This window comes from Pinus tabuliformis, chromosome 7, assembly GCF_031772625.1.
Source record: "Pinus tabuliformis cultivar Carrire ecotype Pingquan chromosome 7, CPIR1, whole genome shotgun sequence".
NCBI lineage: Eukaryota > Viridiplantae > Streptophyta > Pinopsida > Pinales > Pinaceae > Pinus > Pinus tabuliformis.
Window position 1 is genome coordinate 1,460,993,868 of NC_142293.1, and position 16,328 is coordinate 1,461,010,195.

Genomic DNA, 16,328 nt, shown 5'->3' on the forward strand with positions numbered 1-16,328 from the left:
AGAACATATGAATTGGAACCTGCGAAGACTTGAGATAGAAAGAGGCACTGTAATGCATCCTATAGATGATTAATGGTTAATAATTATCAGTGCTCCCTATCAATTTAAGAACTGAGGCCTCCCGGTATCCTTGGGTATTGGCCTGTCAACCTCAGGTGCGATTGACTAGTTTGCCATTCGGGGAGGGGGGAATGGAAATCTAATTTTCATCTCGGGGTAGCTAGGTCTTGGGGCAGAAGGAGAATGTTGGGTCAATTTGATGCCAAAAACATCATACACAGTGGTTTTAACTGCGTCTGTAGGAAACACGTCTTTAGGCAGTTAAGGATGGGTATGTGTATTGAGAGGGAAGGATTCAAATAAAATTGTGGGAGGCTTGAAGCGATATCTGACCCTAGTGCCTCTTTCAGCCCATTCGCTTGGCTGCAAATCCTTAGTCCAGTGTTCATTCAAGACCTGGAACGGGATGGTAGAAGAGGGTGCAGTAATTGGCCCTAATATCAAGGAAGGGTGAACATACAAACTGGGCTTTGGCTCAACTCCTATGAGGGGATTCACTGGTGAAGGGTAGGGATTTTGCAGCCCAGGGACAGAACTATAGTCTGGAGGGAAAGTGAGAAGCGTTTTCTTTCCCTATGGGGTGGTGAAACCTAGGAAAGAAAGAACATTGGGAAACCAGTTGGTAGGGTCGGGAGCATAGAATGTTGGAGGTGTAGGGTGGTCTTGTGGGAGCCAGATAGAGGGGCAATTCAACTACTCATGTGAAGAAACCTGGCAGATGGTGTTGTCATTATCCTGTAAAACCTTGATGGAAGTGTGTAGAATCTATGTGTCGATGGGGGTAAAAACAATAAAGAGACTGTTTCTCAGTAGTCTCATCTGAATTTGGGGAAGTATGCTGGGAATCCTGAAATGATCAAGGCCAATTTTCAGGCCTAGTATCAAAACAAGATTATAAGGAATTATGTCAAAATCAAGACCAAATTACAAAGAATAAATTATTATGTGTTCACTATGGAAAATTTGATGATGGTTCATAATGTTTTAATGTTGGTTTTTGTTATAGGTAACTTAAAAACCAGTGTGTAGAAGACTATAACGACACGAAATTTGAAACACGCCAGTGAGTACCAAGCCCTGGTCTAGGTGAGCCACTTGGACAAGAAAGTAAAAAGAAGCAAGAAGACTTGCATGACATAGGATGGCAACCAATAGGGAAGGAGAGGAAATATAAGACTAGGAAAGATAGAGAAAATGATGAAAGGCCTGGAACCGACTACAAGCAAAGGACCGAGCAAAAGAGGCAGGAAAATAGGGAAAGAAAGTATGCAGAACTTATCAACACATAATATGTAGGAACCGGGCCAATGGAGGTGAAAGTTATCATCTCTGAATGGGAAAGAGAACTAAATACTAACATCGAAAATGAAGAAATTTAGGTAGAGGAATGGGAAACAATAGTCAAAGATCCAGGTAATACTAGAGGCCGCCAAACTTTATTTTAGCAGACCATCCAAGTTCCAACAGTATTAGGTCATGAAAAACATCCTGGCTCATGCTATGACCACCTATAAGGAAAGAGAAGATTGAAAGAGGACAGACCAAAATAGCCAAGTTTAAAAGATCTTCAGAGGGAGATACAATCTGTCCAAATACAGCTATATCAAAATAACCTCTGCCTAAATAGGGTCAAACAAAGTCTCTAGAATATGATGCGAAGTGAAGTTTCGGGATCGATTGTGAAAGCCCCAGCCTCAGTTGATTGTTTTGGTGATGATTAACATTTACTTTTTCAACAAGAAACATATAGAAGATAAAGGCGCCAATGTAGCATGGATGATTAGAAGATCTTTGTTTAAATTTTGGACATCAATTGACGTAGACACTTTGCCAGCAGACCTGGTTTCCTAGGGGCAAGTTGAGGACACCTGCAGTTTTGTTGAAATCAAACTTATTATTATGAAATATTAATATTAAAGGGGACTACCAAGCTTACACAAAAAAAAAAAAAATCATCACTACATAACAGGGTATGTGGTCTTTTTATATACTGATCATTTTGTCATTATGTATTTAGCTAATAAATATGTTACTAATGGTAGAATAACTCGCTAGTTACATTTCTTACAGGAATTCAATATTACCATAAAGGATCAATTGAGGAAGTATAATCTTGTTGCAGATTTGCTATCTAGAGTTCCGATAATCGATGATTCTTTACCTATGGAAGATCAATTTATGGATGAGAACATGCTTTTTGTGACAGTTAAAACACTTTGGTACGGTGATGTGGTCAATACCTAGCAGCAGTAAAACTACTAGCACATTTACTGTCTCGGGAAAAGAAGCTTATTTTTCAGCACAATATAGAGTTATCCTGGATTGACTGTTACCTTTTCCATACCAGATCTTATTTTCAAATCCACAGATGTGTTAGGGAAGATGAATTTTATGATATTCTTAAGGCTTGCCATGATGAACACTTTGGTGGGCATTTCATTGATCGAAGAACTGGGAATAAAGTGTTACAGATGGGATATTATTGGCCCATAATACTCAAGGATGCAAAGAAATATGTCCAAAGTTGTGGTAGTTTTCACAGGATTGGTTGCCCCATTAAAGCTGATGAAATGCCCTACAACCACAAATTGTACTCCTACCCTTTGAAAGATGGGTGTTGGATTTCTTGGGCCCATTCAACCCACTGTCAAATTAGAAGGTGTATATTCTGGTTTGCACAGAAGTTCTCTCAAAGGCTACAAAAGAGACATTTATTAGTTTTTTTTTGAACTATTTGTGTGGTATGGACTAGCTAGAGAAATCGTAACAAATGAGGGTTCACAATTTACTACCTAGAAAATATCTTATACCTTACAGAAATATCACATTAAACATAAAAATACTTCTCCTTACCATCCTCGAGAAAACGAACAGGTGGAAAGCACCAATAAAGTTCTAGAGGCAATTTTGACCAAAACAATGTTTGCGAACCACCAAAACTAGGTTGCCAAACTTCCTGAGGCCTTATTTGCCTATCGAACAACTTGGCGCAACACTAATGGCTATTCATGGTACCAACTTGTCTTTAGTAACTAGATAATTTTTCCAAAATAATTTGAAATCAATACTCTCAAAACCACAAGGGAAGTCATATTATATTATACAAAAATGCAAAAAAATGTCTGCAATAACTTAATGAACTAGACAAAATGTGTCGCCACCTATCGGCCCTGCAACATACAACCATTATTTAGTAGCAAAGGGAAAAATGGCATGATTGAATCATCAAAATGAAAACTTTTTAGAAAAGAGATTTGGCTCTATTATATGATTCCAAGTTTCATGATTTTGTAGTGAAGCTCCTGACAATATGGTTGGGACCATACTAGCTCACCAAAGCTTGTGATAATGGTACGGTGAACCTTACTACGGTTGACAGTTCTTGAATCTCTTTCCTTGCCAATTGACACTAACTCTGCCTATATCAACATCCCCTCACATGAGAGACTTTTCTTCATGAGGTAAGTAATGATTCCAATCTACAGGTTATATATGATCGAGGAGGTAACCCCATAGCTACAACCCGCTAAAGTTTTTCAGAAATTTCTTTTATTTTGTATATAATGTACATAATTCTTGTGAAAGGTTAAAGTGATTTATCTTTCTTACTTTTAAAAAAAAAGGGAAGGTTGTTGTTCCCTTAGTCCCAGTTTTTTTTCCCTTATCCATAACTACTATTCCCTTTGTTGTGGTTGTTGTTCCCTTAGTCACATCTATTATTCCCTTAGCTACGGTTTTTGTTCCCTTATCCACATTTTTTGGTCCTTTAGTCGCGGTTGTTGTTCCCTTAGTCACAGTTGTTGTTCCCTTAGTCACGATTTTTGTTCCCTTAGCCACAATTATTGTTCCCTTGGTCACGGTTGTTGTTCCCTTAGTCACAGTTGTTGTTCCCTTAGTCACAAATATTGTTCCCTTAGTCATATTTGTTGTTCCCCTTATCGTGGTTGTTGTTCCCTTAGTCACAACTATTATTCCCTTGGCCGCAGTTGTTGTTCCCTTAGTTATAACTATGTTTCCCTTGATTGTGATTGTTGTTTCCTTAGCCGCAACTATTGTTTCCTTAGTCACAATTGTTGTTCCCTTACTCATGATTGTTTCTTTCTAGCCATAGTTGAATTATATATTCTTTTAGTCTAATTTTGAAGCTCTTCTTCAATATCATGGTGAGATAATCAATTCGCCCAAATGCTTTCCATAAAGGAATGTTTTATAAGAAATTTGTAATAGACTTTTGAGTCTCTTAAAAGTTTAGCAACCTTGATATTGTAAACACATAAATATATTCATAATGTATTTCTTTAGTCACCACTAGAGGAGTCTTTCTTTCCTTTTAGTTCCATATAATTCTTTGATTTCCTTGAAAAATAAATTTTGGTATGCAAAATGGAAGAGCTAAAAAGTTAATTATTACAATACTTTTGATAGCATCCATAACTCTTAAGGAGTTGATGAGCTAGCCCATTCACTAATATTTTTATCATAACAAAATAAGAACAAAAAAATAATAATAAATAAAAACAAAAGAACAAAATCAGACAAAGGATAGGTGGTCTCATCATGAGCCGACCTACCATGATCATAGAATTTGATGAGGTTACATTACCACTCTGGTGATCCAAATCGAATCCATAAATGACTATCATAGAACCATGAATATATCGGGATGAAACAAATCCTTGAAGAATCCAAAACAACAATCAAAAACACCCTGAACCAGTGGCCATCGCAGCCGACGTGGAACGACGAGGACCTCGGTCAAAGCGTGTTGACCGAGGCCCATGTAGACTACGCAGGAGGTCAAAATAGCCCCTGGGAGCCTTGGATCGGGAAAATGAGCTGATTTTCAATGCGCATTAGCGATTAGCGCTAAGCTTAGTGCTAACGCGCATCGCTGGGCAAACAGGGCCGAAAAGGAGGAGCCTTAAGCACTCGGTCGCATGGGGGAACTAGAGGACCGCAAGAGGAAAAAGGTAAAGGCACTAAAGAAAAAAGGCGGGACCCACGCCCTGGAAACCAGCGGTATTGATCGGGGCGCCCTGGAATAGTAAGTAGTTTTGGAGAAAGCAGAGCGATCACACTCAGCGGTCGATACATGGTAGCGGAGGTGAGAGAAAAACTGCTGTGATCGTGCATTATCGGTCGAGAAAGTCAACCGCGCTCGATGTGCAAATGACATTGGATCTGGAGGAGCCCAAATTGGATGGTTGAGATTGCGTCCGATAGACAGAGCGTAATTGAAAGGGAATTAAGTTGCAATCTAAGGGGATTTGGAATCCGTTGACCGCCACGATGGAGAAAGAAACAAATCAGCGAATAGGTTGGCGCTGTTCCGATGGAGACACGTGGCTACTTCCCAAGCGATCATGCTGACGCCGAACAGGGAACTGTTGGCATTATGATACATATGTTGTACTTGATGGCAACCCACTCATCTCAGATGATAAATTATAGTGCAGCAAAGTTCACGCACTTTCATGAAGATAAAAGTTTCTTTCATGAAGATAAAAGTTTCCTTCATGTAGAGAAAAGTTCACGCACTTATATGCAGAGAAAAGTTTATTTCATGTAGAGAAAAGTTCACGCACTTTTATGCAGAGAAAAGTTTATTTCATGTAGAGAAAAGTTCACGCGCTTTTATGCAGAAAAAAGTTTATTTCATGTAGATAAAGGTTCACGCACTTTTATGCAGAGAAAAGTTTATTTCATGTAGAGAAAAAGTTCACGCACTTTCATGCAGAGAAAAGTTCCTTTCATGAAGAGAAAATTTCACGCACTTTCATGGTTGTCTCATGGTATTAGTCTGACAGTTTTTGATCCTATGGTTTTGGTCCGTGGTATTGCATCCAAAAGTGTTGATCTCACGCACTTTCATGGTTGGTTCATGGTATTAGTCCTATAGTTTTTGATCCTATGGTTTTGGTTCGTGGTATTGCATCCAAAAGTGTTGATCTCACGCACTTTCATGGTTGGTTCATGGTATTAGTCCAACAATTTTTTGATCCTATGGTTTTGGACCGTGGTATTGTGGAAGGCCTAAGACTATAAAAGAGGATGGAGATCATTTGGCAAAGTATCATCGAATGAATGGAATATCTAATAAGTGCTGGATCTGAAATATTTGTGATTGGGTTATGGTGCAGATCTGGATCTGAATGAAGGAGGAACCTTAGTGCATAAAGAAGGATAAGTTATTTTGATGGGTCATAATCTTTATGCTTGAATAATAGTATCTTTGCATGATTTTGATCTGTTATATGAGGCACATTCTTGATCTATAAATCTGACAATCTGGGTTAATTACTGTCTGAATATTTGAAAGAAGGAATTATCCTTTATAGATATGCACGCAGGTTTCAGGTTGTTGAAGTAGCATATATCTTTAAATTATGATCTAGCTGCCTCTGTCTATTGCTGCAGTATTCTGGGTTCAGAATTTGGTGTGTGGTTACTGTTACTGTGTTCTGGGTACAGCTGTCAGAGAAGTGTTTACTTGTTTCAGTGCTAATTGGGAAAAGGAGATTGTTTGATGCAGATATACTTGATGATTGATTGATGTTCATGGATCCAGTCTGGAAATTTATGAAATGTGGTCCCTGGAAGAAAGAGAAGGTTGTAGCCTTCAGTAGGCCAGCACCTACGTACTAGTATCTTGGCTAGTACAAGAGATAAGGGGGTTGTAGCTCCCTTCCAGGAGAAGCTGGAGAACGAGAGAGGGTTGTAGCTCTCTGCAGGTTGTAGCCTGCGTACTGGTAAAGGACTGCACCAGTACAAAATCATTGTAAAAGGAGTTTCTAATTGAAAGAAGATAGAGACATATTGCAGCAGGCGGCTTTCACCCACATTGGGTTTCCACCTTATATCTGGTGTTCTTTTGTGTGACTCTTTGCTTTTCTTGTTCCTGCTCATTATTTTATGATACTGACATACAAAGTAATGATCAATATTTAAAGAATTATTCAAAGTATAAATAAGGAAGATAGATTGATAAGAATTTGATAATATTGATTCACCCCCCCATCTCAGTATTATTTCCAACAATTGGTATCAGAGCAGGTCCTTCTGAAGAAGCTTGATCGCTTGAAGGAAGATCTAACATCATGAGAAACTACGAGAGGGAAGCATCAATCAGGCCACCGATTTTTTATGGAACAAACTTCGTATATTGGAAGGTCAGAGTTACTGCCTATCTTCAATCTTTGGGTACAGAAGTATGGGACATTATAGAAACAGGGTATACTTTTCCATCAGCTACTCCTACAGATTCAGCTGAGAAGAAGAAATATGAAACAAATGCAAAGGCGGTTAATACTCTTCTAGGATGTCTATCTCAATCTGAATTCGTGAAGGTTATGCAATATAAATCCGCAAAAGAAATATGGGACAAGATTGTTTTGAGCTACGAAGGAGATGAACAGGTAAAACGTGCAAAACTTCAAACCCTCAGGATTCAGTATGAGAATCTCAGAATGTATAATGATGAAAGTGTGGCTAACTATTTCCTTCAGGTAGATGAGATTGTTAATTGTATGAAAAACTTGGGTGAAGAAATAAAAGAGGCTGTTGTGGTTGAAAAAGTCCTAAGATCATTGTCCCCCAAGTTTGAATCTAAAGTGTCTGCAATAGAAGAAAAGGAAAATCTACGAACTCTTACTATGTCTCAGCTACACGGAATTCTAACTGCTTATGAAATGAGAAAAGGAGGTCCATCAGACAGGAGAGAAGTTGCTTGTAAGGCTTCAGGCAAAGGAGACTACTATGAATCAAGTCACGTGCCAGAAGAAGAAGAAGAATCAAATTTTGTTAGAAATCTTCAACGGGGTACTGGAAGGTTCAGAGGTAAGCTACCTTTTAAATGTTTTTCTTGTGGAAGAGTAGGTCATTATGCTGCCAAATGTCCTCATAAGGATAAGATTGACAAAGGAAAGGAACCTGCCAAATGGAACAAGAAACAGAATGCAAATAAGAAAAGCTACTACACTCATGAAGACAGTGATGGTCTATCAAATAGTGATGAAGATGAACGAGGTAATGACTATAAAATTTTAATGGCATTTGAAGATGATGATTACATGGATGCTATAGATGTGGATAGTTTTTATGAAGAGATTTCTATACTTAAGACATGTATAGAAGAAAAGAATATGATCATTGATACTCTACAATGTCAAATTGATGAAAAGGAAAAATATATTGAAAAGTTAGAAGGTGAAATTGTTGGCCTTAGAAAAGAAATTGAGAAAACAAAGGCTATTAATCTTAAGTTTGTCAAAGGATCTGAAACCTGGATGAGATCATCAATGTACAGCGTTCTCCGCTAAGCAAGACAGGTCTAGGGTATAATGGAGAAACATCTCAAGCATCCACCTCAAAGAGTTATCTTGATGCAGCAAGAAGGAATGAACAAAAGCACAATGGAGATCACCAGGTAAAGCAGGGACGAATTACATCAAGAACGGACAAAGACTATCAGGTAAACCAGGGGAAATCTGTCTTAAGGATGAACAAAAGCTACAACCAGCCACAGGTAAAATATTCTCAATTTGCTTCAAGAATGGATGACAATAGAAATTACAATCATTTGGCTGGTAGATTTGATAATCGCAGAAGTTTCTTCAATGGACAATGTTTCTCTTGCCATAACTTTGGTCACAAAGCAGCTCAATGTGTTGCATATAAAACAATCATGACTAGAGAAGCTCAAAAACAAAGAAGTATGATCGGGATTACAAAAAGGACCTATAACAACTTTTCGGCTCTTGAAAATGAAGTTGAATGTTCTATTTGCAATAACTTTGGTCATGAAGATTCTGAATGCAAGAGCAGGTTTTTAGCAGACAAAGGAACAAGCCTCAAGCACCAGAACATGGAGAATAAAGGAACCACAAACAAAAAGATGTGGGATAGCATTTTATGCAGAAGGACAAGAAAATCTATGGTACATTGACAGTGGATGTTCGAAACATATGACAGGTGATAAAGAAAAACTTGAGTCATATTCTGCTTTAGAAAAGGGAAAGAAAGTCTCTTTTGGAAATGATACTCCTGTAGCTATAAAAGGAAAAGGCACTGCTCAGTTAAAAGAAAAGGTCAAAGATAGAATTGTTTTGTATGTTGATGGATTGAAGCATAATCTTCTAAGTGTCAGCCAGATGTGTGATCAAGGAACCGAGGTGATATTTAGATCAAACGGATGTCGTGTTCGTGATCTTGATACAGGTGAAACAATGATCAAAGGTAGAAGAACTCCAAATAATCTCTACATATTTGAATAAGGACAACAACAATGCTATTTGAGCAAGGATGATGAACACTGGTTATGGCACTGGAGGTTGGGGCATCTAAGTTTTTCACAAATAAGGAAAGCATGCAAATATCAGGCAGTTCGTGGTCTTCCAGATATCAAAATTCCAGACAACACCATATGCAAATCATGTCAGTTTGGAAAGCAAACCAGAACTAACTTTCCAGAGAAGGAAGGATCAGCTAGCATGCCTCTTGAGCTAGTCCATACAGATGTATGTGGTCCATTTAGGAAAAGGACACCTCGAGGAGAAGAATACTTGATATCATTCATTGACGATTTCTCTAGGTTTGTTTGGTTAGGACTTATGAAGCACAAAGATGAAGCATTCGAGAAATTCAAATCCTTCAAAGCCTTGGTTGAAAATGAATCAGGTTACAAAATTAAGTGCCTCAGGTCTGACAGAGGTGGGGAGTTTACCTCAAATGAATTTTTCGATTTCTGTGAAGAACATGGGATAAGAAGAGAATTCTCTACATCTAGAACTCCTCAGCAAAATGGAGTGGTGGAAAGGATAAACAGAACAATCCAACAAATGGCTCGTGCTATGCTAGATGAGTCTCGAACTCCCACAACTTTCTGGGGTGAAGCCGCATATGCTGCGGTTGTTATTCTCAACAAAACAAATGTCCGAGTGAATAGCACTCAAACTCCTCATGAGCTCTAGTATGGTGAGACTCCTTCAGTAAAGCACTTCAAAATCTTTGGGAGCAAATGCTATATTAAGAATACTGATGAGAAACTTGGCAAACTTGAACCTAGAGCAGATGAAGGCATTCTTCTTGGTTATTCTCCACACAAAAAAGCATATAAGTGCTACAATAAAAGACTTGGAAGAATTGTTGACAGCATTGATGTAGTGGTTGATGAAAAGGGATACATTCCTAGGCAAGTAAATCATGAAAATATCGAAGAAGATGAAGACTACCCTCAAAGACAGAATGATGAAGAAGAAGAACCTCAAGAAGCACCAGAGGAATAGATAAGGATAGAAGAGAAGACTCCATCCCGGTACGTTCAGAAGAATCATCCAGAATCTCAGATTTTGGGGCAGAAAGAAGCAGGTGTACAAACAAGAAGAACAATTGCAGAAGCTTCAAGCTATTTGGCATTACTCTCCTCCACTGAACCACAAAATGTAAAAGAGGCATGCAAAGATGAATGTTGGGTCAAAGCAATGGATGAAGAACTTGAGCAGATCGAAAAGAACAACACTTGGAAGTTGGTTCCTAGACCAAAGGATAAGAATGTTATAGGGACAAAATGGGTCTTCAAAAATAAGTTGAATGAAAATGGGAAAGTAATTAGAAACAAGGCATGACTTGTTTGTAAAGGGTATGCGCAGCAAGAAGGAATAGATTTTGAGGAAACTTTTGCTCCTGTTGCAAGACTTGAGGCCATCCGAATGTTCCTTGCTCTCTCTAGCTTTCAAAAGTTCAAAGTATTTCAAATGGACGTGAAATCAACCTTTCTGAATGGAGACTTAGAAGAAGAAGTATACATTGAGCAACCAGATGGTTTCATTCTTGGAAATGATCCAAATCTTGTATGCAGACTGAAAAAGGCTCTCTATGGTCTTAAACAAGCTCCAAGGGCTTGGTACTATCGTTTGGACAAATATCTTCATCAACAAGGTTTTTCAAAAGGATCAGCAGATAGCAATCTTTATATAAAAATTGAAAATGACAAATTGCTAATACTTGTTGTGTATGTAGATGACATTATCTTTGGCAACAATGAAGAATCTATGAGTCAAAGCTTTGCCTTGGTGATGCAGAAAGAATTAGAAATGTCCTTGCTTGGAGAATTGACATATTTTCTTGGCCCGCAAATCCAACAAAAGGAAGGAGGGATCTTCTTGTCTCAAAGCAAGTATCTCAAGCAGATTTTTAAGAAATATGGCATGGAAGATGCAAAACCAGTATGTACACCCATGGTCACAGGATGTAGCCTTAGTGCAAATGATGAATCAGCAGCAGTACATCAACCAACCTACAGATCTATGATTGGAAGTCTACTTTATTTGACAGGTACCCGACCAGACATCATGCATGCAATGGGAATAGTTGGAAGATTTCAGGCAAATCCAAAGGAAACTGATCTTCAGGCAGTAAAGAGAATCTTCAAATATCTTCAAGGGACTCAAAATTATGGCTTATGGTATCCTAGAGATACAGATCTCACACTTCATGCTTATACTGATGCAGATTGGGCCGGAAGCATGGATGACAGGAAGAGCACAAGTGGTGGTGCATTCTTTATGGGTTCCAGATTAGTATCTTGGTTCAGCAAGAAACAGAGTTCGATTGCCTTTTCTACAGCTGAAGCAGAATATGTTGCTACTGCATCTTGCTGCACTCAACTCCTTTGGATGATTCAAACCTTGCAGGATTTTCAAATCACTTGTACACCACCCATCTCCATCTTATGTGATAATACAAGTGCAATCAGCATTTCAAAGAACCCAGTCATGCATTCAAAAACCAAGCAAATACCAATCAAGTATCACTTTCTCCGGGAACAAGTGCTTGAACAAAAGGTCAAGTTGGAGTATGTTCCTTCTAAGGAATAGGTTGCTGATATACTCACCAAACCATTGCTTAGGGAGACCTTTGAATACCTCAGGCAAAAGCTGGGGGTTGTTGATGCATCATCTTGTTGTTGAATCTCTTCTGATTGTTGGTTGTACACAAGGTTCATCTAAAGTATATGCGTACATGTGCTGGGTTGCGGATTGGTCAAAGATCGAATGGCACAGGTTCAGGGGGAGCATATCATGCATTTTTGGCACTATGGAGGAAGTACAGAAGGAGATCATGGATGCTGGTCTGAATATTGCTGCAATACGTCTCTATCTCTTTCATGGTCATGGATTATGGTTCTTCTTTGCAGATCTGGTTTATAGTCAGGGGGAGCATGTTCTTAGGGGGAGCATAACCCTTTTCCCTTGATGTCAAAGGGGGAGAGTGATTGGTTGTTGTTGCCATCAAGTCCAAAGGGGTAGATTGTTGGCATTATGATACATATGTTGTACTTGATGGAAACCCACTCATCTCAGATGATAAATTATAGTGCAACAAAGTTCACGCACTTTCATGAAGATAAAAGTTTCTTTCATGAAGATAAAAGTTTCCTTCATGTAGAGAAAAGTTCACGCACTTATATGCAGAGAAAAGTTTATTTCATGTAGAGAAAAGTTCACGCACTTTTATGCAGAGAGAAGTTTATTTCATGTAGAGAAAAGTTCACGCAATTTTATGTAGAGAAAAGTTTATTTCATGTAGAGAAAAGTTCACGCACTTTTATGCTGAGAAACGTTTATTTCATGTAGAGAAAAGTTCACGCACTTTTATGCAGAAATTTTTTTATTTCATGTAGAGAAAAAGTTCACGCACTTTCATGCAGAGAAAAGTTCCTTTCATGAAGAGAAAATTTCACGCACTTTCATGGTTGGCTCATGGTATTAGTCCGACAATTTTTGATCCTATGGTTTTGGTCCGTGGTATTGCATCAAAAAGTGTTGATCTCACGCACTTTCATGGTTGGTTCATGGTATTAGTCCTATAGTTTTTGATCCTATGGTTTTGGTTCGTGGTATTGCATCCAAAAGTGTTGATCTCACGCACTTTCATGGTTGGTTCATGGTATTAGTCCAACAGTTTTTTGATCCTATGGTTTTGGACCGTGGTATTGTGGAAGGCCTAAGACTATAAAAGAGGAAGGAGATCATTTGGCAAAGTATCATCGAATGAATGGAATATCTAATAAGTGCTAGATCTGAAATATTTGTGATTGGGTTATGGTGCAGATCTGGATCTGAATGAAGGAGGAACCTTAGCGCATAAAGAAGGATAAGTTCTTTTGATGGGTCATAATCTTTATGCTTCGATAATAGTATCTTTGCATGATTTTGATCTTTTATATGAGGCGCATGCTTGATCTATAAATCTGACAATCTGGGTTAATTAGTGTCTGAATATTTGAAAGAAGGAATTATCCTTTATAGATCTGCATGCAGGTTTCAGGTTTTTTCCCAAGGAAAAAACAGTAACTTTTTATTAAAAAATAATAAAGAGTTACACTAGCACATGCATTGAAGCATTTTTGAAAAGATGCCCATTGGGCTCCCGTGCTTTCGCACCACATGCAACCTAACACATCAACTGTATTAGAGAAAGAGAAAAAGATAGAGAGGAGGGAAGATAAGGAGGGGAGAAAACTGCATCCCGATGGTGAGTAAGGCCTCACCCATCAGGTTTTTCTCCCCTTTTTCTTTTCGACCTTGCGCCACTCTCCTTGAGTGGGCTCAATCGATGCTACAACCAGCTGTGTTTCTGTTTTCTGAGAGGCAGTTTCCTTATCTGAATCTGAAGTATCTGAATGGTGATGCCTTTTGATCCCTCCCATAATCATACCTTCGTTTGACTTCTCTGTGTAGATCTGTGTATCCTTGTTGTCTGATGTGATTCCTTCCTGGTTCTCCATTTCTTGAGAGGCCTCGGTCTTCTCTGCGGGGATCTCTTCCTCCTCTGCTTCTGATGCTTCGTCCTCTGAATCTGGGGGTGAGAACCACCATCCTTTCCTCTGCTTCCCTTTCTGTTTCTTTTTACTGTTAACTTTCTTGGCTTCTGGGCATGAGCTTTGCAAGTGTCCTGTTTGCCTACAGAGCCTACATCTGAAAGCGGTGTTTTCATAATCTAGGACTTGCAGCTAATTTTGTTGTTTGTAGATCAACCTTATACTGTCCGACAGCCCTTTACTTAAGTCTACTTCCACACATATACGTGCAAAAGTGTAGATTCTTTCATCAACCCTTTCCAGATCTGTTTTGATATATTTCCCTATGCTGTTCCCAATGCTTTCCAAAACTCTTTCATTCCAAAAATGAAGAGGGAGATTGTATAATCTCACCCAGACCGGCATTTTGGATACAGTCATTTTGTTTGGATCAAAATCTGGAAACCATGGGGTCATAAACAGCCCCGCTGTTCCCCAAAACCACGGACCAGTACTGATGACTGTATCTCTGACTTCCCTGGATGTAAATTTTACTATAAAGAACCCCTTTGAACACAGGTGAATATCGCATTCCATGGTCCATCTGGTGAAGATCCAATGGAAGAGATCCAGAGGTTTAGGCCAAAAACTGTTGAAGCGGCATATTAGGGCTTGTGTTTCATAGGACTTGACGAAATCATCAAGCCCTGAGTTTTCTACATTGAGGGCTGGGGTTTGCTCTGATTGATCTACTATGTATGGCCTGGGTATGTGTCCGCCTTGGTCTGGAGAGGACCCTGAACCTCTGCTGCCCTGTAAGATGTTTTTGTAGGATAAGCCTCCCTTGGGTTGTTGCTGGGGTGCTATTTTTTTCCCCTTGTCTCCCCCTGAGGAGCTTGGCTGTCCCTGAGGCAGAGCCCCTCCTTTCAGTCTAAGGTTTAAGGTGATGATTGATCCTGGACCAATCTCATAGTTTTCCATCGATCTACAGTCCTGGAGGGACCGTCTTCCACTGACCAGGTGTTGGATCTGAACTGGGTAACCCATTTCTACCCATATTTGTTGTTTCAGCTGTAGGGGGGTGCTTCCTGCGTGAACCCATAATAAACGAGTTTTCCCCTGTGGGGGTTTAATCAGAATCTGAAAAAGAGAAGATGTTACCTGCTCTGGCTGTAAGCAGACTTCCATCTCTGGCCCCATTATTAAGCGTTTGTCCTTTTGCATGTCTAGATCTGCGAAATCTTTGCACGATCTATCATTTATGCCTTCGATCTTCTTCCTGGACGCTGGCTGTGCACGGAAATAGGCTAGATCTTGTAGATCCAAGCCCGATCTACAAAGTTTAGGCCCCTGCGTTGGATGGGGGAGCAGATCTGCATCATGCAGTCCCCCCCTGCCATTTCTCCAAACGCTCTGCGTTTTGCTGGATTTGTCCTCTAAACGCCTTAACGCATAAAGACCACTTTGTTCTGAAACGTATTTTGTGACCTCGATCCGCCGCAGGAAAGAGCCCTCCTCGTGTGCCCACGCCAGAATGGGAGCTTCCATTGCTACCCTCGCCTCGTGGTCTCGTTGGAGGCTTGTAAATCGTTCCCACACCAAGATCGCATTAGATCTTTGGACGGGGGGCACCACAGATGCGTCGGCACACAGATCTGGATATATTTGATGCGTTTGGCTGCTGGAGAAAAGCCATTCCTCTGCATATTCTTGCGATAAAGAAAACCTTACGACGACGATTACTGTTATCCCAGAGCATGGATCGCCCTCGGCCCTTGAGGCGGCCTTAGGGACCGTTACAGCGATGATCATTGCTCGGCTCAAACAAACCCTAACGAGCGCCATCTCTCACACACCATGCAGGTTTCAGGTTGTTGAAGTAGCGTATATCTTTAAATTATGATCTAGCTGCCTCTGTCTATTGCTGCAGTATTTTGGGTTCAGAATTTGGTGTGTGGTTACTATTACTGTGTTCTGGGTACAGCTGTCAGAGAAGTGTTTACTTGTTTCAGTGCTAATTGGGAAAAGGAGACTGTTTGATGCAAATATACTTGATGATTGATTGATGTTCATGGATCCAGTATGAAAATTTATGAAACGTGGTCCCTGGAAGAAAGAGAAGGTTGTAGCCTTCAGTAGGCCAGCACCTACGTACTAGTATCTTGGCTAGTACAAGAGCTAAGGGGGTTGTAACTCCCTTCCAGGAGAAGCTGGAGAACGAGAGAGGGTTGTAGCTCTCTGCAGGTTGTAGCCTGCGTACTGGTAAAGGAATGCACCAGTACAAAATCATTGTAAAAGGAGTTTCTAATTGAAAGAAGATAGAGACATATGGCAGCAGGTGGTTTTCACCCACATTGGGTTTCCACCTTATATCTGGTGTTCTTTTGTGTGACTATTTGCTTTTCCTGTTCCTGCTCATTATTTTATGACACTGACATACAAAGTAATGATCAATATTTGAAGAATTATT